Source organism: Rousettus aegyptiacus, unplaced genomic scaffold (genome assembly GCF_014176215.1).
Source record: "Rousettus aegyptiacus isolate mRouAeg1 unplaced genomic scaffold, mRouAeg1.p scaffold_m13_p_17, whole genome shotgun sequence".
Taxonomy (NCBI): Eukaryota; Metazoa; Chordata; class Mammalia; order Chiroptera; family Pteropodidae; genus Rousettus; species Rousettus aegyptiacus.
In genome coordinates, this window is record NW_023416292.1 from 35,072,128 (window position 1) to 35,097,503 (window position 25,376).

Genomic DNA, 25,376 nt, shown 5'->3' on the forward strand with positions numbered 1-25,376 from the left:
TGGAATGTTCCCAACAGGGCCTAGGACCAGGGGCCCAGATTCTCAGGCCCTGGGGCAAAGGCCTGTCTTTCTAGCTCTCAAGGGCCACTGGAGGTGCTCACTGAAATCGGCTCTCCGTGGCCGCCAGGAAGATGAGCTCCCTCTTCCCAGATCTCTGTCTGAGGAGCTTACCTCAGATGCCCCCCTCCTCCAGGCAGCCTGGACCCTGCCTGGATTGGCACCACCTCCTCCGATAAGGCGGTTATTTCTCACATTATACACCTTGTGCCGCTTAATGACAGGGAAGCATTCTGTGTCAAGAGGCGATTTAGTCATTGTGGGAACATCATCGAGTGCCCTTACACAAACCTAGGTGGTCTAGCCTACCACACGCCTAGGCCGTGTGAGATAGCCTACTACTCCTAGGCTACGAGCCTGTGTAACATGTAACTGTACTGAGTACCGTAAGCACTTGCAATACAATGATAAGTATTTCTGTATCTAAACATAGGAAAGATACAGCAGAAATATGGTATCCATAGATTTAAAAAAAAAATGCACACCTTTATAAGGCACTGACAATGAAGGATGCTCGTAGGACTGGGAGTCGCTCTGGGTGACTCCGAGAGTGAGTGGCAAGCGAATGTGAAAGACATTGCTGTCCACTGCCGCAGACTTTACACACACTGTACGCTTGGGCTGCACTAAATTTTAAAATAACACAAGATTAAATTGAGCACAAGGCAGAGCGATGTGACCAAGAGATGCAGTAAACATGAGATGCATGAGGCTGCTGCCGGGGTAACCTGGCGTACTCTCTCACGGCGAACTTTTTTATAAGTGAAAGTGTACACTATAAAATAAAGATAAAAAATAGTATGGTAGATACATAAACCAGTAATGTAGTCGTTTATTATCAATTATGATGTACTGTACACAATTATATGTGCTACCCTTTTATATGACTGGCAGTGCAGCAGGTGAGCTTACACCAGCATCGCCACAAACACGTGAGGAATGCGTGCACTCGTCACCATGGCTACGATGACACTGGACTACAGGGATTTTTCAGTTCCATTCCAATTTCACGGGGCCACCGTGGTATATGTGATCCATTGCTGACTGAAATATTGTTATGTAATAAAAGGCTGTGGTTGTTTCTCTAAATGTCTGCTCCTTTCCCGAGGAGGAATTGCTTTGGAAGGCAGGATCCTTTTGGTCCACGTCCGTATCATTCTGCAGGATGCAGCAGGCACAGAGCTATGGGCACGAGATGTGCCCCACAGCATTGCTCACAATAGTAAAAAGTAGAAATAGCAAGTTATCTGCATGTTCAAGAAGAGGGGTTGGATCAAATAAGTTAGAGCATACCTGTATGTTGGAATGCTAAGCAGCCATCGCCAAGTACATTTTCAAAAATATGTAAAGATATGGGAGAATGTTAAAACCAACAAGCTTCCATCCCGCAGAGCTTAATCACTCTAACATTTTATCGTGTTTCCTTTACATATTTTTTTCCTATGTAGATATACAAATACAGTAAAGCCCTATCGAATGTGATATGTGCGAGATAAAAATTAAATTGTGTAAAGTGTGGGGTTGCTTTATTGTGAGTACTGGAAAATGGCAATTGTGAGGAGTCCGTATTGTCACAAAATGAAGATATCGACAATTATACTGCACTCAGAACTCTGTACTCTGTACTGAGAAAAGCCTCAAATGACCCTGAAGCTGTTACTGCCTAACCTCACCCACCTCATCCTCAGAAAGGAAGAGCAGCCGGTTTCAGAAAGAAGGCAGGGAGAATGGAAGCCTAGTGATAATATCCGGTTTTGTACAATCACTGAGTTGACATTTCTATTGAAATCAGAGTCATACTGTAAGTAAATGTTTTATAGACGTTCTTATTTAATATTATATATTAAGCAATATCATCTTATTAAATATTATTTTAAAACATCCTTTATTGTAATTATTTTAATTTTTATTTTTTTTAAAAAGGTCTTTGTTCTTAATCTTTGATTTCTCCTCCAATTCATAGGGTGCAATTGCTGGGTCAAAAGGTATAAATATTTTTAAGTCTATTGAAATATATTTCCAAATTTTCCTCCATAAAATTTCTTCTAAATTACACTCCGCAGCAAATGATAGAGCCACCTGCAGTGCTATCAGTGGACGAGTTAATCATTGTTAAAGTGAGCAGATGGATTGAGAAGACGCTTCCAAGGGTGGAATTGATGAGGGTTGATGGCCCCTGGGGTGTGGTGGTAAAGCAAGAGAAAGAGGATTTGGCGGTATTGATGTCCTTGGCTTGGGTACATGAAAAGATGAGGAAGCCTTTAGAGGAGAACCCAGGATTGGGATCTGGAGAATAGAAATTTCGTTTGGGAATACTGCAAACTTAAAAGAAACAAACAAAAACCCACATACGATCCAGAAGAGAAATAAGCAAAAACATTTCCCCAAAAGAAAATACGCAAATAGAGAAAGAATAACAAAGGAGCAATCTCATCACTCCATTGACTAAGATTCATTTGGTTGAAAATGATAGCAATTTACATTTTACAATTTTAGTTAAAGGGGAGAATTTAAGGAAGATTCTCAAAAGACCGGAAGAGCAGGGGTACAGCTAGGACCAGATCTCATAGGATGACAAGAGTCACTCTATCTCCCATCTTCATTTTTCTCTGCAAGTCAGCCTTATTCTCTCTCACTCTGGCACTGTCCACGTGACAGGGTGCCTGGCTTTCAACAGGCCTATGACTCACCTTTCACAGCCCTGCCTTGAGGGAGCTACTAAGACCTGCCGTCTCAGGTCTCAGGGTCGAAAATCTCAGGAAAGGTCTCTTATTCACCCCACATGATCCATCAGCCAAGGCCTAGGGTGAACCATTATGACTGGCCACCTTAGGTCAGGTACGCTTCCTTGGGCTAATAAACAGTGTCTGGGGCAGGATTTCGAAGAGAATGGAGCATGCGTGTGAACCACGTGGTCAGCTGGGAAAGCATGCTGCTCAGAAGAAGGGGATGCTCTTCTGGGCGTGCAAAACAATGGCTACCTACTCACTGGATTCCCAGCATCCAAATAATTTTCTGTCCATACCAACAATGTCCCCAAAATGCTTTCTCATTACAGTGCAACCAGCTCCTTCCCAGTGGGATGCAGCATCCCGCTCCAAGTCCAAAATCTACTGGATGGAAAATCTCTTTTTCCTCTGGTAGTTTTTGAGGTTTTCTTGTCTATTCTTGATGCTCTGCAGATTTAGAACAATATGTATAGGTATGGGTTTATTCTTTATTTTGCTCAGCATTCTCAGGGCACTTTTTGTCTGAGGAATTCTGGAGAACTTTTCACTATTATTATCTCTTCAGTCTTCTGACCATTTGCTCTAATCCTTTTTTTTTTTTTTTCTTTTTAGACTCTCCTCTTGAATGGGGCCTTTCAAACACTTTTCCACGTCTCGCAATTACCCTCTCACAATTTTCAATTTTTTTATCTCCCGTGCTGAGTTCTGGGTGAACTCCTCAGCTCCATCCTCCAAAGCACTAATTATTTATTCAACTATGTTTGGTCCAGAGCTTCCTCCATCCATTCAATTTTTATTTCAAGTGCTGGATTTTTTTTTCATTTCCAGGGTTTTCTAATTGTTCCTCTTGCATACCCACTTACTCTTGTTCATTCCTTCCCTCATCTTTTGGGGATTCCAAACGTAAGCATGTTTTTACAGTCATTTTCATCCTGCTCCGCTGTTTTCCTTTCATCTGGAGACAGTATACCCCCTGCTGATTGCTTTGGTTGGCAGCCTTCCTTCACATTAGCTTTCCTGTTTCTTTTCTGTTCCTTATTCACGGCGATGTTGATCTTTCGAAACGTGGCTCTCTTCCACATGTCTCTCTTTCACTGGGGAGGCAGCCTCAAATGAAGGTTAAGAGCTCAGATTCTGCGGAATGCCTGTGTGCAGATTTCGGCTCCATGGCTTAATAGCTGCATGACTTCAGGCAGGTTTCTTCATCTCCCTGAGCCCCTTTTTCCCCATCTGTAAACTGAAGGGTAATAATAGCATCTACTTAAAAAGATTGTTGGGAGGATTGAGTGGGCTCTTAAATAGGACCTAGAATACAGTGAGTGTTCAATATATGATAGGTATTAGTTCTACATATTTGGAGAAAACGAGTGTGTTTTGGTGTGAATAGGAGTGGTGCTTGAAACATGAACTTGTAGGGCCATTCGACAGCATGTTCAAATCCAGGATGTTCCTCTTGGTCAAGTCTTCTCATAGCTCCTTACAGTCTTGCCCCTGTCGGCCGTGTGATTACTACAACCACCAATGACCTCCAAGACACCTCACGTTCGATGCTGGTGGAAAACAGGGTAACCATTACAAGTGTTACCATTTAAAATGGGTGAAAAAGAGGCGACATGCAGTGGTCACTGGTCCAGCATTTAAACCACATCCAGCTGGACAGGGATGGTGAGGTCAGGGCTGTGGCTGGTGACTATCGCTGCGTCTTGGCAAAGAGGGAGTTCTCTAGTCGCCAATCTGACCCTCCAGGTTTTGCCTATTGGGAGCCCTGCCCCCATCCACAAGACCCCTCATGAACGGGGGCGTGGGGTGCATCCCCTACTCAGGGCTGTGCTGTCCCACCGACCAATTCGACCAATTCCTGTGCATCTAGGTGCTACCTGAGAATTACCTCATGACAGAGTTTCCCAAATCTGCTGGATGACAGGATTCTCCTGGGGAATTTGGTGAAAATACAGATTCCCAATCACACCCCAAATCCTCTGACTCTCCAGAAAGAAGCTCCTGAGAATCTGTTGTTAATAGTCACCCCAGGTGATTCTTATCATCAGGAAAATTTGAAAAATAACTACCTTAGTGGTTGAGCAATCACATGGCTCAGTTTGGCAGGCTTGAGTTTTCGTCTTTTTTTTTTTTTTTTTTTTTAAGCGTTCAACCCTGAAAATCTTAATTGTCTGACTGTGAGTTTCACTGGGGCGGGGGAGGGGGAAGGGGTCTCTGTTGGTCAATAACCAACCCCAGAAAGTTGGAAGGCGTGAGAGGCCTATTGGAGCCTGCGCACGCGGCTTTGGTTTCTTAGGGCAGCTCAGAGGCTCTGCCCTTCCCCTGGGCTCAGCAGAAAACGTGGGGATGAAGGTATGGCTGCCTGCTCAGTGTTGTCCCTGCTCTGGGACTTTCACATCACACTGGGGTGGGGTGGGAACAGGTTGGGGATTCCTCATCAGGCAGGGAGTGCACACCATGAGGTGTGTGGCTGGTCATGGTCCTTCCCAGCTATCACCATTCTGGTTTCCAGGATTCTTCGGCTTCTTAGTCATTCCAGAACCTGAGGTCTTCTCTTCTCTCTCCCAGCACCTTACTGAAGGCTGAGAGAAATCGCTGATATTCTATCATCCTGTATTTTCATATCGAGTGTCCCAAAGTGTAAGTCTGCATCCCAAGAGCCATTAGAAAATAGTCCAACCAACCGCCTCGATAACCTAAAACTAGGGAACACAATTTTCCCAGCCAAGGATCTGCACATGCTCGCGGCACCACCTAACCCTTTCTAATTCAGCCATCTGAGGACTCATCAGTTTCCACACCCAATTCGGGTTCCAATTTCTGTGTTAGATTCTTTTAGTGGTAAGCGAAGAAACACAACTCAGATGAATTTGTGCCAGAGAGACGTTTTTTGAAAGGGTCACGCAGCCGGGAGAAGAGCCAGGCATGCAGCTGACCTCAGTGACTAAAACCACTGAGCCATCCTCCCTGGCCCTCCCCCTTGCCTTTCTCTCCCTGTCAGCATCATTCTAACAGGTTTTATGCAAATGGCGAAATCGCACAATTGACACCTGCCATGACTCACCTCTCCCTCTGTACTGACACAGAAGGATGGGGCTCTTTTTTTCCTAATCCCAAAATTTCAAATGACAAAGAAAGGCTCTGAATGGTTTAGTTTGGCTCAGGTATCCAGTTCAACTTGGGACCACATATTTAGAAAACAGAGAAGGAGTACTTCCCGGGAGAGTCTTTTCTGGGTAGACAGAACAATAGATGTCTTCTACCCGCAAAATCAGAGAAATACAAATGAAAATGGCAATTAGATGTCATTGGAATGAAATGAAAGGAAGATGCTCCGTGCAGTTTCCATTGCGTGGTAACAAATCACCACAGATGTAGTGGTTTAAAATAAAACCGTATTATCTTACGGTTCTGTAGTCAGAAGTCTGACACAGTCTCACTGGGCTAAGTCGAGGTGGCACAGGGCAGGGCTGTGCTCCCTTCGGAGTTTCTAAGGGAGAAGCCACCTCCTCGCCCTTTCCAGCTTCTCGACATTCCCCACATTCCTCGGCTAGTGGCCCCTTCCTCCTTCTTCTCAATGAGCAACTCGGAGCCAAGCTGTTCTCAGGCAGCTAGCTGTCTTTCTGCTTCTCTTCTGCCTCCCAGTTCCACTCTTAAGAACCCTCATGATGACCTTGGACCTGTCTAGATAATCCTGCATAATCTCCCCATCTCGAGTTCAGTTAGTAGCAACCTTCACGCCCCGTTGCCATGTCAGGTTTTACTCATAGGCGCCGGGGGGTAGACAAGGACCTCTCGGGGGTGGGGTGGGGCTGCACTTCTGCTTCCACAGCTGGGAAGAGGCGCAGTGAGCGGATCGTTTCAAATTCTTCCGGTAAAGCTATAACTCTGCATAAAATTTCTGGAAAGTAAGTTGGGAGTTTGGTAAAAATAGGTCTTAAAATGTTCATATTTGTTCATCCAATAATTCTAATCATTCTTAAAGAAATAATGCTAAATATAAATATATATGGTGGAATTTATACACTAAAATGTTCATCATCGCTTTCCTCATACCACCAAAAAACTGCAAGCAACCCTAATGTTCAGTGGCCGTTTTATATTCGTATCAGAAAATATTATGTTGGCAGTAAGAAGTTTTGTTTCTGAGATGTTTTTAATGAAATAAAAATATTCGTACACCCTAATGTTAAGTAAAAAGAGGAGGATGTCTGTACTTACTGCTCAGTTTTGACGTGAACCTAAAACTGCTCTAAAAAAGTCTATTAATTAAAGAAAGAAAAAAAAAGAGGAGGAGGATACAAAAGAATCAGATTTCAAAAAACAGAGATAAAAAAAGGCCTGGAAAGAAAAATGTTAATAGTGATTACTTATGGGTGGTGAGATTATTTGCAGGTAATTTTTTTCTCTGTATCTGCCTTTTTATTTATTATTAAATTGGCCCTTTGGTGCACATAATTAGATTAATCATAATCCTTGTTTCATGAGACACTCTTATGGTCCGTTCAGGCATGCCTACTTCTACTTTTTTATTTGGTTAGTTTGATAATGGAATAAGGATCCTCACACTCAAGACAAAAGCATCTCTAACCATACCCCTCCCATACATTTCACCCCCACAATTTCCCCTATTCAAGATAACCATGATTCTGAATTCCATGTTTCTTTTTGCTTTGCTTTCTTTTTTACACAGTTTAACTGCATCTATTGTGGGATTGCTGCTATAAACATTTATCGTGTGGGCATTGTCTTCAACTCATTTGGGTAAGTACAAAGGCATATGACTCGTTTTATAAGAAATTGACGAACTGTCTTCTAACGTGGCCGTACCGTTTTGCATTCTCACCAGCAATGAGTAAAAGGCCCTCTTGCTCCACATCCTCACCAGCATTTGGCACTGCTAGTGTTCTGGATTTTGGCCATTCTGACAGGTGTGCAGCGGCATCTCATTGTTGCTTTAATTTGCAGTTTCCTGATGACTATGATGTTTTGTGTCTTTTTATATGTTATTTACCATGCGTGAGGTGTCTGTTCAGATCTTTTGCCCATTTTTTAATTGGGTTGTTTCCTTCTCCCTTTTCGGCTTCAGTAAATCCTCCCTACTCATCTTTTAGATCTTAACTCGGTGATCCCTTCCTTTCTTTACAGTTATCATAGTTGCAATTCTGTGCTTAGTCGTTTAACTGTCCGAATAGTGGCCATTTCCCTGAGTGTGTAAGAGCAGTCAGCACGTCTGGCTTTGTTCCTTGATGTGCCCGACACGTGGTAGGTGCCGCACAAACATTTGTAGAGTAAGGAATACACTGGCAGCCTCACTGAGGGAGAAGGTGGAGGGAGAGAGAAGTAGTCATCTAAGGAAACCACTGTGAATACAGAGAGAGCCCAGAATTTTGAAGAGCATGTACAACAGTGTGAGGAGGCAGAGGGCTGAAAACAAATGATGAAAGCACAAACCTGTCGGACTGGTGTCAGGAATACTAACATGCAAAATGAGCTGAGGCCTAAACATACGGCTGAGACCGCAGAAGGGCTGTTTTAGAAAATGATTTGGAGCAAAAGAGAATACTAAGGAAGAGTCGGGCCCCGCGCTTAGTAGAAGGGGCATCATTCTCAATGCGTAATTTTTTTCTCCCTCAAGAAGAGTGATTCTCAGACCAGAAAGTGTAAAGGCAAATTCCAGAAAAAGACTGTCAAGTCCAAGATCAGTGATGAGGTATGGGAGCATCTGGCCACATCGCGTGAGCTTTGGTTTTGGATAAATCTCCCAGAACTCGAAGACATGATTGCAGAGCCACTGCCCATGATTTCTGAGAAATTTGGGAAAGGAGCCAATAGCTGGAGAAACGTGAAATGTTGCTCAGTTTTAAAGGGAAAGAATATACATTTGGGCGAATTTAATCACTTCTGACTTCCCAACCTGACACTGACTCATGGAGGCAGGGTTAGGAATAGGAGCCCACGCGGGGCACATCCCGTGTAAGCATGATGCTGCGGGAGATTCTCCGTGGCTTGCGTAGAGAGCTAGGCTGTCGGCACTAGTGCAGCGAGACCTACGTGGGCCTTCTGTTTTTAACGACGCTACAGATGGTGGCAGAGAGTGCGAGCCTGGGCTCCCTCGGCCAAGCATTGCACAAACCGGACAATCATCACAGGCAGCAGGGAAAGATTTTTGTTTGTTTTACTAGGCTAACCAGTGTCCCCTCAAATTCATGTCCAGCTGAAACCTCAGAATGGACCTTATTTGGAAATAGGGTCCTTGCAGATGTCATTAGTTAAGATGAGGTCATACCAGAGGAGAGGGGCCCTAAATCAATATGACCGTTATCTTTATAAGGAGCGGACGACACATAGAGACACCCAGGGAAACAGGTCATGTGATCACAATGGTGGCGATTGTAGTGATGCAGCTGTAAGGCAAGGAGACACCGGAAGCTGGGAGAGGGGCTGGAACAGACTCCCTCAGAGCTTCCGGCAGGAACCAACCTTGCTGACACCTTGATTTCAGACTCTGGCCTCCTAAACTTGGAGAGAGTAAATTTGTGTTGTTTTATGCCACCAAGGTTCTGTGTTATGGTTGTCTTGAAACAAATTGATTTGGGCATGTGGAGATTCAAGAGATTAATCTGGAAAATAAGAAGTTATGTGAATCTTATTTAAATCTTTATCCGGTACAGCAAGTTACACAAATTACGGATTATTAAGGATCTGTTTTATCTCTTTTGATAAATCCAGAAAGTGCTGAAATGACAACCTCATAATATTTTTTGTGTGTAAACTAGAGGAATGTGGGTTAGATGATAATACAAGTATGAGGATTTTCAGCCAGCTCGGCTGGACCTACTGATGGCAACCCTCGGAAGATGACATGCCTCTGTCCTTTCCAGTGACCTGGAAAAAACTTTGAATATTCTTATCAAATATATCAGTAACATGAAGTCGGTAGGGACAAGATGATTGATAACAGATTCCACATTCAAATTAATCAAGATAGCTAGAGTAATGAACCAAAAGTCCCTAAATGAAATTTTATGTGGGAAATGTAGAGTTAAAGATTTAGGTTCAGAAAGTCCATTTGTCAGAATAAACTGGAGGAGACCTGGATTAGGAACTCATATGAGGACATTTTTTGGAGAGTCACAGTTCATACCAGCTGCAATGTGACTTGGTAACTCAAAAAGGTAATAGTGTAGACTACATTGATACAGATGTACTAAAACCAACAAACTCATTAATCAGGTTCCTTATCAACATGTTAAAGTGGTTTGAATATAGGTCATCAAAGTGTTTGCTGGGATAAGCAGGCGATTAATGGCTAACATTGGTACACATGAGTGACCAAGTGAGTGTGGGAAAGGAGGCATTTTTCGGGAAAATGCTCAGTGCATAGGAAATCTGACATGAGCAGCCTTAAGATTTCAAAGCGTTCCTTCCCAGTGGTGCGCTTCCAGGCAGAGGAGTCAGAGAAGCTGAAGCAGACGAGGCAGGAGCTGCAGGCCCACCCACTGCCCGGACTGACAAGGTAAACCTGCATGTGAACGCCAAGGCCTGAGCTGCAGCAGGCGCCCACCCCCCAGCCCCGCCTGGAGGCCGACAGCCCTCTTTCACTTCTGCCTCCCACCTCCTGCAAATGCCTCCCATGAGCCATCCAACTCCCAACTACGCAGAGAAGGAAATTCTGGGAAATGTAGTTCCAGCTAAATTATACTATGCAAATCCAACACAACGCCTGAAAGACTATTTTTAACTTTTTGTTTAGGAACCATATGGGACTTATAAAAAAAAAATTGCAAAAGGAATTCCCGTATACCCTTCACCCAGCTTTCCCAAATGTTAACATTTTACACAACCACAATATGAGTATCAAATGCAGAAAATTAACACAAATCCTATTAAAATGAAGTTAATTGTCCCACTAAACTCTTTTCTGGTTTAGAACCTGATCTAGCCTCCCACATGGTATTTACTCGGCATGTCTCTTTAGCCTCCTTTAATCTAGGACCCTTCATCAGTCTTCTAAAAGACTTTTCCAGAGTAAATTTGACAAACCAGAAAATGTCTAGTTTGGCGAGGGTCTGGGAAGCAAGAACCTGGAGGAACAGTTACCAGAATGATTTGTCGGCCTAGCGAGGAGCAGTCTTAAAGGGACACGTTCGTTGTCTTTAAAGTTCTCTTCTAACGTCTGCAGAAGACAGAGTAAACTTATTTGGTTTGCCCCAGGGGATGGACATAGAACCAAGAGGTGCTTGGAATGACGCAGAACATTCTATCACTGAGAACTAACTACCCGTATTCTGGGCCTTGGCAGCACTGAGCCGGATCAGGCAGACAGACAGGCCTAGATGACAAGAAGCCAGGTAGAGAGGCTGGTCAGAGGCAGGGTGGCGGAGAAGGAATAGCCGTGGAGCAGCCGGCCAGGGCCCTCGTGACTTGGGGATGTCAGATTCAGGGGAGAAAGCAGTGCAGGCAGTCTCAGTTGGCACGCCCCGCAGAGAAGGTCGGGGAGACGAGCAGGAGCAGAGGGCACTTCCTCTAACAGGTTTGCTGCCAAGTCTGCTATTAACAGGCAGCTTGAGACATTGCCCACAGCCCTACCTGCAGGCCATCTGTCCAGTCTGTCCACTCGTACGAGCTCTTTGACCACCCGTGAGAGGGAGGGTGCCTCTGGACAGACAGAAATTGTGTCCTTTGGTTCCGGAGTTCCGAGCTGACAGTAGAGGCACAGGGCCCCATCTAGAGAATATGGAGGCATGCTGGGGGCCGAAGAAACACCAAATCTGCGGCACCGACGTTAATTATATCTATTTGAAACGTGTATCATCGCTGGAAAACAAACCGAATTAAATGGCAGTAAGGAAAAGCAATTAGCTAATGAATAAGTGAAGATCTCTCTTACATTTCTAATTTTCAAAATCAATCAGTAGTTGAGATTCGTCTGCCAGGTTAGCTCAGCAAACGTTTATTCTAGTTCGCCAGCAACTTCATGAGAAAGTAGCTAATGACTGCATCGCAATGCAGCCTGTCAATACTGTGGCCTTGTCCACTTATATGGCCACAGATCTGTGGATCTGTCTGCCATTCATCCATCTATCTATCATTTGTCCCTCCAATCATCCATTTTTACCTTCATCTCTCAAGCCCACATTTATTTAACTTCCACCACACGCCAGGTTCTGCGTAGGATGCTAGGGGCATACTAATGAGAAAAATAATCTTTCTGGTCCTCAGGGGGCTTATGGTTTGGTGGAGGGTGGCAGATGGAGCTAACTGAGTGAAACACAGACTTAAGCTAAGAAAGTTTCAATTTCCATTGAAAACTTACCCTATTGAGCAATTTCTACAGATGATTCAAAGTCATCTGTAAGAAATGAGCAAAAGTTGTTTGAGTTTCCACAGGCAGGTTCAGATTTTATGTGACTCATGAGGCATTCTTGGCATCGGGATCAGATTCAATGAAATTCAGTTTAATAAATACATATTCAGTGTCAACTAAAAGGGAAAGGATCAATATCCCAATGCCTCCCCTTTTCAGACTCAAGATTATGAGAAACTCCCTGCTAAGCTCATATGGTCCCACCCAAGGACCATTGCTGGGAAAAGCCACCAAGAACTGCCACCAGGAGGAAAGGAGACTGTGAAGAGGTGACTTGACTTCCAGCCCAACTGCCCTAGCAGGATGGGGCTGTGCGTAGGAGATCAAGTGTGGAGCTTTCCTGGCCAGGCATGACACTAAATAGAGTATGGGAGTGTCCTCCCTGGAAAAACCACCATAGCCTGTGCGGAGGTCTGAACTGTCAACGCCGTTGTAGCCAAGACAGGGGTGGGACTGTCTGTGGTCAATGATCAACAATCACGGTCACCAAAGGACCTGAGTTCCAGATACTTCTCTGTCACTCGCTAGTCATCTGAATTGGCTCAAGTCCCCAGCCATTAATTGGGGACATTACGACTCCTTCCGCAACAGAGTTCTGTAGAGGCTTGAAGACTAAATTGAGAGGCTACGTGGGAAGGCTGTCTGTAACCAGAACCAGGCGTGTTTCAGGAACCAGCCTGGCCAGCATTTTCACATCCTTAGATGGGCAATCAAGCATCATCCCCTACCAGTTTTCACTTTGACCGTGGGTGAAAAATGATTGCTAGAACCTTGAATCATTCATTATTTCGTCCTACTTTGACAGTTGTATTCATTGCTTTCTTTAACCTAACATTTCTAAGCCAGACTTTGCTATAAAATGGTGTGGCACAATGTATCTCAAAACGCACTTGTTAAAATTAAATGAGGTACCAAGTGTCTACCATGAGGTAGGGCCCTGGTACATGAAATCAGTGCCTGCTTCCTTCCCATCTTGCTCAGATATTTAGCCTTAATAAGCACACACTACTCCGTACTCAAAAGCAGTTAATAACACCTAACATTAATCGAGCACCTACTATAAGACAGACTCTGTGTTATGAGCCTTTTTTGTGTTAACTCATTTCATTCACACAACAGCCCTAGGGGATAAGTACAATTACTATCCTCATTTTACAGAAAGGAAATAGGAGCACAGAGAAGTTAAGGACCTTGGCCAAGACCACATAGCCGGTAAAGAGTGGAGCCAGTGTAGGAACCCACACATTCCACTCCTAGAGCCCTCGCTTCTGAGTGATGTATAATACTGCTGCATCACTGTGGTGGAGACACAAATTCAGTCCCAACTCACCTGGAAATCGTCGGAGAGTAATGAAATGTATGCTCCTTCTCATTCGTGCTCGACCTTGGCCAAGCGGGGCCCAGTTCCACCTGCTTTTCTCTGCCTTTCTAAGTCATCTCGACAATGTGTTTTAGTCTGCTTGTCTCCCTTAGTTTGTTTATGATACTCACCTCAAGTCAGGAGTAATTTGATCTTTTACACAAGGTAGAAGGAGAGGGAGAGAGAGAGAGGGAGGGAAAAGAAGTGGAGGAGGAGGGAGGGAAGAGAGAGGAGGAGAGAGAGGGGAGGAGAGGGAGAGGGGGAGGGAGGGGAGGGCTGGGAGAGAGAGAGGGAAAGAGAAACAAGATAAACATAATATCATGTATCATAGTAGCTTGGGTCCAGCTGGACTTAAAAGATTAGGCCAAATGAAAGGGGGCGGGGAGGAGGATCCTCCTTTGAGTAACATGTTTAGAAATTATCATTTTGTTCCTGAGAAGCATAGTGCAAAATAAGAATTTCCCATATCAAAGAAGCTTGGAAATGATAGCGATCGGGGCCCCAGAGACAATCAGTATGAAAGAGAAAGAGAAGCCTGATGCAGTGCGTACCAAGGTAGGGGAGACAGGAAGGAAAGACATAGAAGCCTCCAGGAAACCGAGGTCACCATGGAAACCCTCAATACTGGTTGATGCTGCCCGAAAGCAGAAGAGAAGGGAATGTGTAGACCAAGATGTGGGTGGGCAGGGTTTACCTGAAGGGAGCTCTGCCTGGCTCTCTGCCCTGGTGTCAGAGACAGGGAATATCCCGGTTTTCATAAAAACTGGGGCAAACTATCCCATCTTTATGCTTTGAGCATTGATCATGCAACTGCCCTTGGTGAAGCCAGGATGTGAAGATGAACCAAAAGGGTCGCACCTGCCCTCAGGACGGTTACTGTTCCCTGGGACAGACAGACTGTCAGACGGGTGATGGCCATGTTGTGTAGCGATTGCTTTTGCAAACCTAGGGTAAGAGGAGCAACGAGGAAACAGGTCCAGGTATGAGGAAGATAACGTCTGGGCCGTAATTTGGAGAATAACGTGATGTTTTCCAGGTGGGTGCCACTGAGGGCCATTCCTCGCAGAGGAGACGTCTTTCACAAAAGCACTGGAATCTGAGCTAGTTTGGCCTGTTCTGGAAAGCGTGGCCGGAGCAGAGAACCTGCGTGGCAACGTGGTGCCACGTGGGGCTGGAGGAGTGGGCGGATCTCGGATCACAGATTGCGGCCTGTAGTTCATTCTGCAGCCGCCACTCACTTCTGACTGCCCGCTAAGAGCCCTGAACAGGGAAGACTTTGCCTGCCTGGGTGCTGCTGGGAACCGAGGCAGTCCTTTTCAGTATTTTTCAAACTACAGGTCACAACCCATTAGCGGATAATGAAATCAATTTAGTGTTTTAAGACTAGAATTTTATTATTTTTCTAATAATGAAATAGTCTAGAACCGTGCCTTTCATGTGACCTGTCATGGCCAAGTAGCTATTTTTTTTTTTTTCTAAATTCAATCTGTCACAAACTGATACGTGGACGTCACAGCAATGTCAAATTGCTGTCAAAGTTTCTAAAACCATTTTTTGGCAGCTTTACTGAGATATACTTCACGTACCATACAATTCGCCTATTTAAAGTGAACAATTTAATGGTGTTTCGTGTATTCACAGAATTGTACGCCATCACCACAACCAATCGTAGAACATTTTCTTCACTCCTGAAAGAAACCTTCCATCCATTAGCAGAGCCCTCCTGGCCCCCTCCCCCTTTGCATGGATAAACCACACGTAGTTTATTCCTCAGCTGATGGATATTTGAGTTGTTTCACCTTTTGGCTATTATAAATAATGCTGCCATGAACACTTACGTACAAGTTTTGGGGCAAACATGTGTTTTCATCTCCCTTGGGCGCGTACACCTAGGCGTGGAGTTGCTGGGTCGTATGAGTCTCTTCATCATTCCGAGGAGCCATCACGCTGTTTTCACAGCAGCTGCATCATTTTACGTTCTCTACAGCAACGCAGGAGGGTTCCACTTTCTCCGCATCCTCGACCCTTGTCAGTACCGGCATCCTAGCGGCTGTGGGGCGATATCTCGCTGGGGTCAGGGCGTGCCTTTCCTTGACAGCCGATGATGTCAGGCATCTTTTCGTGCACCGAGCACTTAGTCTTCATTTGTGCATGTATTGCCTCGCTGGCCCGTGATGAGTGGGTCACAGTTCACTTCTTACAGCACTGGACTGGAAAATGTGAGCACACCACATAGAGTGAGGTTAAGTGTTGCTTTAGACAATGTTTGCTTCAGTCGAATACATGTTTTTGTGTTCAGGATTGAGATATAAAATGTATTGTTATTTCTTATACTGTTTAAATGTCTTCCTGACATCTATCTTCACCTAGAATGGAACAGGCCACCCTTAAAGAGGGACATTGTCCTTCCAAATGCACCTGATGGCCAAGTGCCACTGCCCAACAAGCTCTGAGAAAATCTGACTGGCGGTTTCAAAATATGAAGCTAATAAAAAAGGGTTTAAGTCCCAAACCAATTTAATAAAATCCACTATTTTGAACTCAGTGAAACACTTCGAAAAATTTTTTAAAGACTATTTCCATTGTATTTTAATACTCTTATGAATTTGATAGAAGTCTTTATATTAATTTGGTAGAAGTTTTTAAAGCCTAAAGAGTTGGTTTGCTCTGAGGTATTCCCAAAAGCAGACTGGTTTTTGCAATGTATTCTTAATGAGAGATATGGTACTTATATTCTTGCCCACTTTCTTTTATACCTTTGTGATATAAAGTATACCTTTGTGATATCAGGAACTGTTTGTATTTTACTTTTATAAACACATAAGAATGTCAGAAAAAATTCTTAAGAAAATTAAAAAAAAAAAAAGCAGATTGGGACCAGGTGTGTCCTCGGTGGAGTGTATGGACACACGGCTCACACGTGTGTATTCCCATGTCTTCATGTACACGTGTGCATACGCAAATGTCTTTGCTTTAACAGCTGATGCTTCTCGCCCATGTTCATTACAGCATGATTCACAACAGCTGAGCGGTAGAGGCAACCCAGATGTCCACTGATGGGTGAGTGGGGTTTTTTAAAAATGCTATATATACATACAATGGAATGTTATTCGGCCTTTCAAAATAAGGAAATCTTTTCACATGCCACAGCACGGATAAAACTTGACGACAGTGTGCTAAGTGAAATAAGCCAGTCGCAAAGAGACAAACACCGTATGGTTCCATTTACACGAGGTACCTAAAGCAGTCGAACTCATAGAAACAGAAAGTGGGATGCTGGTGGCCGGGAACCGAGGGGAGGGGTGGGCGGGGAGTTGTTATTCGATGGATAAAGAGCCTCAGTTTCGCAAGATGAAAAAGTTCTCAAGATCTGTTACACAACAATGTGAAAATCCTTGATACCACTGAACTGTACCCTTAAAATGAAGATGGTAAAGTTTGTTCTTTTTTTAGTCACAATTTAAATTAAAAAAAAAAAAAAACTTTTTAAAAGATGATGCTCCTTGGAAGTCACACCACTTACCAGACAGAACTTGGGTGTTAGACCTGACAAACCTGAGTTTAAATCCCCACTCTACCTCTTCGGAGCGGTGAGACTTGACACCTGAGTGCTTTCAACAGCAAAATAACTAGTTCTCAGTGCCATCAGGAGGGTTGGTAAAGTGCCTGGCAGAAATCGAGGGAAATGCGAGAAGCCGTGCTGTCCACGTGCAGTATGCAACTGACAGCCCCTTCCTATTGCTCTTTTGTCTGTCTGTCTGCCTGTCTGTCCGTCCACCCTCTGGTCTGCAAGAGCCCTCTTGCAGAGCAATGGCAGTACTGTCTGGAACTCCCCGTGCAATCACAGAGAGCCCCTCTCGAGACAGCCTCCCAGGCACCACAGCCTAAGCTACACCCTCTGAAAACAGGACTTCCTGCTCCTTAGAATATTCTCTGAAGCTCCGATGCATCTGGCATCAGGACTCCTCCTTGAGCCTTTCACCAGCTCAGGCTGGCAGCCAGAGGCCCATTGTGAATTTTTAGGTGCGTTCCAAGAGAACCAACAGGGACTTTCTGTGCCCAGGAAAACTCCCCAGCCAGTCTAGGCCTCATCCCTTGGCTCCAGGCTTTTCTGTCATAATACTCATGCATTCCTGAAAGGATACTAACACTCTTATGGTTAAATAACTTTATGGTTTCCTAAGCGTTTTCACATACAGAATATCCATCCAAGCTTAGGACAGATTGACTGGTTTGGTTATAACCTCTGCTTTTACAGATAACAATTTTAATGAGCACCTACTGTACATCGGGCATTATTCTAGGCTTTTCCTCTCATGTTATCTTCCTCCATTTAGCAAGTGGCCCAGGGAGGATTTGGAGCCAAGTCGTCCATGCATGCTGCTTTCCCCAGAATGCCCCAGCCGCCTTCTGAGTCATTTTTGCCTCAATGTGGACCATAAGGCCCCTCGCAGACAGCAGGTTTTACTGGGGCAAAGAGCATGACGAGAGGAAATCTAAAAGGGACAGGCCTGCCAACAGAGGGGCGTGCGGTCGGGGGTGGCAAGATGGGAGGCTGTAGGAATGGGAAACCGTACTCTGGGCCAGCCTCCCTGTCTGAGTTTCCTGGGCTCTCTCAGTCTTTCTTGAGACTCTCCCTCTCTGATGTGGTGGACGAGGTCACCGGCTCGAGAGGCAGACAGCTCTGGGCTCAGGTCTCTGCTAAGTCCTGGCCTCCCTAGCATACAGTGGGGATAATAAGAGTACCTGGCCCTTCGGCGGTTGTGCGGATTCAGAGGATGATGCACATGAAATGCTCACGCCACTCCTGGCACAGGGTTAGAACTCGGTGGCTACTGCTGTGGCCGTGCAGCCTTCTCCGCATGGACTCCCACCTCCGTGCAGGCGAGTCCCTCTCTCATCCCTCCCTTCTCATCCAATCTCACTCCGGCCAAACCTCCACCCTCGAAAAAGCTGCAGGGGATTGCGTGAGAACCGGAGAGATGGCTGGGACAGGAGAGGAGCGAAGTGGCAGCAGAGTCCCTCCCATGTCCACTTCCCCGTGGAGGACAGGCTGACCCCTCAGGCCCAGCCTCAGGGACCAAATCCAAACTCTCTCGTTTCTGTTTACTTCATCAGCATCCTGGCATTTAACTTGGCTCAAGTGAGAGTGGCTGTGGGCAGTCCCAGTCCTTAGGAGTGGCAAAGGCCCTGGGCTGAGAAAGCCACTGGTGCCAGTTTCCCAGGGAGGCGGTCCCCTCTCGTGGAGACAGGCTCCGAGCAGTAGAGATGAAAGCCGGCGGGCCTGGGGAGAGGCCCTGCGGGGCTCGCACTACCTAGGGAGCATTCTCCGCAAGCTCAGTCCGACGGGGTTTCCAGCACCCTCCTGCTAGTGGTGGTAGTGACATCCCAGGGGAAGTCACCAGTCCTTGGCAGCCCTGCCACTCTCCCTAGCCCTCTGTCTGAGTCACACACACAGCTTGGAATATTCTCATGGGGGGAGGGGGGATGGTGGAGGGGAGGTGTGTCCCACTGTGGCTGCCTTGCTGTCATCCTTGAGGAGACACCTTAACTCATGCCCTGGCCAACTTCAGGCCTCTTTAGCAAGACTACGAAGAGGTGGGTGGCCTTAGCGTGGGTGTCATGTGACACCATGCGAAGACCAGGCTTTGCAGCCAACAGGCTTGCGTTCAACCCCGGCCACGCCATTTACTGCAAGTTCCTCAACCCCGTGGAACCTCGGTTTCCTCACATCTACAGTGACTGTAACAACACCTACTACACAGGCTACTGTGGGAATTAAGTATGATGCTATGTGCAAGTACCTAACATTCTGGGCACATACAAAAGATGCTTAACAAATGTCTCCTCCCACCTCTTCAGGGACCATCATAGGCCATAGCTTAGTCAGTCAGCCAATAGCATCCTGCTCCTTTCGGAGTGTTATTTGGTGGCCTAGAAATGATTAGAGGGAGGAGGAGATATTGTCCCGGCCCCAGGAGAAATTCCCGGATGGGTGAGGGAAACCGTAATACTTGCTCTTTGCCAGCAAACCAAGATGGTGCCACCCACACCTCCCCCAGGTCCCACAGACATTGGTCCCACAGCCGCCCAGCGGGCACAGCTGCAAGGAGTGACTTTCTGATAAGAAGTGGAGGCTGCAATGCTCACTTAGGGCTCCCCGTCCTTTTGTCCAGGAGGAACTGCCCAGATGGCCCTGTTAATTAGCAGAGGCCCGCTCCTGAAATAAAACTACGATTTTAAGAAGATTCTGCCTGTGTCTGTTGAAGGCAGAGTTGCACCTTTTCGAACCAGGCTGCTGTGGACCAACATGTTCTCCCTAAGGAAGGAACAAGGCTGAGGCAGGGCTCCGGCAGCTTCCTCTTCATCTGGTCACCAGGCCAAGGGTGGGTGGGGGGTGGGCGCTGGTGTTAGTGGCATCGGGGCCAGACACTGAGGACCATTTTGTGAGAAGGCTGCATGAGACTCTGGGTACAAGCACAGCTGCTATGGGACACAGGTGACAAATAAGGCACCAAACTGAGAGAAGCCAGCACCTCCAATGGCTCTTACGACTGTCTTGCCCTCCTCATACATTTTTAGGACGTAATCGCTGGCACACAGGAGAGCTGTCGATGGCAGAACAGCTAGGAAAGCGGACGCCGGAGCCAAGGTGCCGGGGCGCGGGTCGAGCCACTGAACTGCTCTGCCTTAGTTTCCTTGTCTACAAAATGAGGACAACAGCCCCCTCCCAAGCGATGCGCGTGGAGCTTAGGACAGGGCCGGGCACAGCGTGTGTGCTGCAGAGAGTTGGCGGTTCTTTTCAGCCGCCTGGAATAGTTGCCTTCCGGTGCATCCTCTCAGGCTTTCTAGGCGCGCGATCGTGTTAGCGAAGAAGGAAACACTGGCCAGCTCTTCCATCATCCTGCTTCCTAGTTCCACTTCCTGTTTTAGCTCATGGGCTACAACGCCGGCCCTTTTTGGGAATGGGGAAAACACGTGGAACTTTCCAGCAGCGAAGGCGGGATGGATGTGAGGCGAAAGTGGCTGGGTGTGAGATGATGGCTCAGCTGCAGAGAAAACCCTGGGAAACAATACGGAGGGGCTCCGGCTAAGAGATATTTTAGAATGAGTGTCGGACAGATTTGGGGGTGACACTTAGCATAAAAACAAGTGACCGAAACTGATTATCAGAGCAATTTTATTACAATTTAGTCATGTGGAAAAAGAGAAAGAAGGAGAAAAATTTCATAATCTCACGTTATGATTAGTTTCGAGATAATGGATTTGGGAGGAATTTTCTTACTGTAGCTCCACGGTCTGTCACGAGTTAGCTATTTCCAAAATACTTTACGATGTTTGTAAAAATGGTCCTGGTTTACAAAGCAAACTCACACACGTGGCCTTACTTTGTCTTCGCAAAATCTCTGTGGTAGGTATTACTGAAGCGTCGGATGTGACGCAAGGCACCACAAATGGGGGTCAAGAACACGGCCCAGGATTTTAAAACCTGGCTTAGTCGTGATGTGACCTTCGGGAAGCCACTTAGCCTCTCTGTGCCTCCGTTTCTGCACCTATAAGATGGAAGCGATAATGTGATCCCCATCATGGGTTGCTTAGTAGTGTGGTAAACCATACCCTACAAGGGTTGGCTGTTATTACGAATATTGAGGAACTTTATGGCTTGCGAAACACTCTCTTACCCAACCTTCATTGATGCTCACACGCCTGTCACACATTTCCTTGCAAGCCATGCTGCAGACTTTAAACCGTGTTCTGTCCTGCTACCTGTGTGCCTCATGAATCCGCCTCAGTGCTCGGCTCCCGACACCCTGGGGACCCAGGAAAAGCCCTCCCCGATCAGGGAGCCACATGGCTAACAATGCTCTGAAATAACTAGTCCAGGGCAACAGGCCAGAGCCAGACCCGCACACGGCAGCCAGGGAGTGTGGTCGCCTGGCCTACAAGAGAACCTCTTTCTCCCTACTCCGCAATGTTGGTCTCTTGTGGCTTAGCTGGGCCTTGGCCCTCTGCCTGCCCACAGGAGGCAGCCTTTCTATCACACACTGGCACACACAAACGGGACTCCTGACCGTCCTGGTTTGGGGGCCTGTTCTCCTCAGTCATGCCACTGAGACACACACAGAGGAAGGACAAACCACGAAGGCACAGGAGGCAGAGGTCACTAAGCACACAGCGGGTGCAGCTGCCAGAGGGCTCAGGCAGGCTAGTCCCGGGGGGAGGAGGCTGGACACCTGGGGAGGAAGACTTCCAGGAGGCAGAGGTTTCGAGGAGCAGTTTGACAGGCGTCTGAGAAGGAACCGGATAGCAGAGAAGGAATGGTGTACGTGCAGGCAGACGCGGACGTGGCCTAGGCCCACGGCAGGGCTGTGAGCAGCTATTTGGTTCAGGGGACAATCCCAACCAGAGGCAAGAATTCAATTCAACAAATATTTATGGCACCTACTTAGTGGAAAGAAGAGGGCTCGGCCGAGTCACTCACTGGGCACGGCCCTGGCCGGGCACCACAGCATTGCTCACAGGGACCGTGAGGGCTGCCGGAGCAGACCAGGGACTCAGAGAGGGCGTGGGAGCCGGGACAGGTGCTGAGGACCACCTGGCCCCGAGTGATGCCTGCGTCCTGTGGGGACCTGAGCTGAGCAGCCAGCAGCGGCCCCGCGCTCTGGCAGAGAACTGCTGAGAACAGACCACCAGGAACACCGCCCGTGCTGAGTCGGGGTGACCCCGGGGGTCTGGTACCATAATGCGGCATGTGGCAGGCAGGCCTGAGGAGGTCCATCGGCAGGCGCTCAAAGCTAGAAAGTCCCTTTCCTTCCTCCCCTGCCGTCTGGCCTCCTCAGGTAGCCCCGGAGCTGAGGGCGCTGGGCAGCAGAGGTGAGGGGGCTTCAGGGAGCACGGCTCTCGTCTGTCCTACACTGTCCTTCTCTTCACATCCTCACTCAGCTGCCACCCCTCACTCAGCTGCCACCCCTGTGTCCTAGTTTGCCACAGGGCCCTGTCCCACTTGTACACTCTGGCCCTACCCCCTCATGCCTGGCCGTCCCGGCGTTCAGGGCCCAAAGGCCCGGGGGTCGCACTAGAACAGCCTTCAGTTCCTGTTTAGGCTTCGGTCCCCTTGCCTGCGAGCTCCCCACGGCAGGCCCCCAGAACCCTGGGCAGGAAGCAGCTGGTCCCAACCAAAGTGACCCCACAGAGGGTATGGTAACAGTCTGCATGAACACTGGGTGAGCGCAGCCTTCTGTGGCCGTTCCCCAGGAAGCGGCACCCCAAAAGGTCAATGCGGACGTGGGTGCTGCAAAGACGTCCCGTGTTTGCAGAGCTATTTCCATTCTGCAAAGCGCTGCCATTCTGATCCTCACAGACACCCCGGAGTCACAGTGATCCCACTGTACAGATGAGGAAACTGAGGCTCAGGGCTGTTAAGTGGCCAGCTGAAGCCTGGTAGCTGGTAAATGGTAAAATCCGGGCTGGAACTCAGGCCCGTCGGATTCCACGCTTTACATTAGGCCAAGGTCCGGGTGACGGGTTGGCGACTGCCCCCCACCGACGGGAGTTGCCCCGCTTATTTCCGTCCTGGCACCCATCACACTCTGCGGGTTGCTCCTTCCTCGTGCCTTCTTCAGTCACCCTAGCTCTCGTGTGCCCCCTGCCCCTTGCCTGGGAAGTCCTTGCCCATTCCCAGGACTGGCTCCTCTTCTATTCAGTAGCTGCTGGTTGAAGGAGGGAGGAGAGGAAGGGAGGGAGGGAAGGAGGGAGTCCAGACATTCTGGGCTGTATCGTTAAGGAGCTTGTATCGGGAGGGCGCCCTGTCGTCTTGAGAAGGCAGGAAGGAGAAAGAGTGACTTCACTAGCCCTTGCGCCATCTGAGGGCCTGTCCTGCTCATCTTTGGCCCTTTCCCCTGTGCCCACCCACTACCTCCAGAGAAGCCACCTGGGTTTTCCCTCTGACCACCCTCCCATCCTCAGATGGAGCTAGGGTAGCAGGCCGGCCTGAACCTGTGACTCACTCCAGCCTTCAGGGCCCGTGTTTGGTGAGGACAGTGGTGCCAGCGGCCCCGCTGCCCTGCCTTCCTCCAGCCAGGGGCCAACAGCACGGCCTTCCCTTCTGCAGTGTCAGCCCACCCCCGTGAGGACCCATGGAACACAGCTCCGCGGAGCCCCAAGAGAAGCCTACCCCAGTGTGTTGTCAAGACCTGCGCGGTGTCAGATCCGTGGTCCAGGAGTCTCAGACAGCCCCCACCTGCAGAGGCACGCCCTACCCTCACGCCCCGGGGGGCTGTTGGGCAGCTTGACATTCTAGCATTAGAATCCATCCTAGTGAGGCCCAAGCCTCGGCCACCCTCCAGGTTATTTACACCTCTCTGAGGAGCCAGCTGGCGGAGATGGAGCCCACTGGAAAGGACAGGTCTTGGCGGGAAGGCTCCGGCTCTGGAGCTTGACATCAGGACCAAGAGTGGCCCCCGGATTCTCAGACTGGGAGAGCTGGATGCCGATGACGTGTTTACCTGAGAGCGAAAGGAAAGGAAAGCTTGACCTTCCGGTCCCGGGTCCCACCTTGGGGAGCCCCTGGATGCTAGATCCCCGGGGGAGGGGGCAGGGCCGGCACCCGAGGGATTAACCTGGCCGCCCAGCTTCCCTGCAGAAAGAGGTTCCCAAACCTCTGCCTCCTGGGTATAAGTAGAGGTGGGAACCACGGCCTCCCGTGGGCAGCCTCACACCCCTACCCTTCCTTAAATCCTTGTCCCAGCCCCCAGGAAGCCGCCCGTGCTGGCCCGGGACACAAGCCACTGACTCATCCCCGTGAACGAACGACGGCCTCCCCGGCCTCACGCTCAGCAGCCCCGTCTGTTCCTTCTCGCACCTGCTCACCTCTCCCGCCAAACGGGCTCCCCCGCGGCAGAACTGGCAGAACCGTGTGACCCAGGCCAGGACTGCTGCACCGCCGTCCCCAGCTGCTCAGGGCGCTCGTCATAGAATTCTTCCGCAGTGAGCAGTGAGCGAGTTCTCCGCTCCGGCCGACTGGCACCTCCTAACTGCTCTCAGCACGCCGCTCTTGCGGCCAGAGGGGACTTTTTCAAAAGCAAGCATGACCACATCTCACTCCTGCTTAAGGCCTCTCCATGGTTGCCCGCGGCCCTGGCATAGAGGCCTGGCATTCGGGGCCTCCGTGGGCAGGTGGCCAGGATGTGACGCGCCTCTCCCACACGCCTTCCCTCTCACAGTTCCTCGGCTCCATCCGCAGAGAACACACAATCTCCTGAAAAGGCTCTGGCAATGCCTTTCCCTTCGTTTCCTGTCTGACTCATCTCTTCTTAAAGAGTCTGCCATCAGGCCTCTCCTGACCCCCAGCAAGCTAAGCTGTCTCCCACCACGCCTCGGACAGCAGCTGCCTCTGTTAGGCGGGCCAGAGCCGACCAAGGTCCAGCAGTTTCAGGAGCTCAGCAGACTTGTGTACAGCCTGCAAGATCCTAGCAACCCGCTGCAGCCCACCCCTGGGCCTGCGATCATCGGTGACCCGGTTGTCAGGTGACAGACACAAGGCTAAGGAAAGACATGAGGCCTGAAGGCTGAGTGGCCACATGACCTGGCTGCCCTGAGGATTTCGACTCCTCCAAGAACAGAACATGTCCAGACAGTTGAACCCCTGAAAGACCAATCTCTCCCTCCTCACTCACTCCCACCCTGGCCGGGTTACTAAGCAGGACACACCTGGAGGTGCTGAGCCTGGGGTAGAAACCCCTTCTATGCCCAACCCCCTCCGCCACTCCTCCCCCGGTCCCTCTTTCAAGGACAGGAGGGAGGCCCAGCTGGATACAAAAGGAGAATTCCCTGGCTCCCCACCGCCTGAGACTCGTGGCTC

The 25,376-nt window shown here is 48.3% G+C and overlaps 1 long non-coding RNA gene across 2 annotated transcripts; it reads right to left on the reverse strand.

The window, feature by feature from the left end:
* Nucleotides 1-20,678: 20,678 nt before the first annotated feature.
* LOC118612914 lies at nt 20,679-24,910 on the reverse strand. Of its 2 annotated transcripts, none has more exons than XR_004955262.1 (2): nt 24,378-24,910; nt 20,679-24,021 (listed from the first exon to the last, which is right to left on the reverse strand). It is a non-coding gene; the product is annotated as an uncharacterized LOC118612914 (long non-coding RNA). The 2 variants fall into 2 exon arrangements; XR_004955263.1 differs by having other exon boundaries at nt 24,386-24,909.
* Nucleotides 24,911-25,376: the final 466 nt, after the last annotated feature.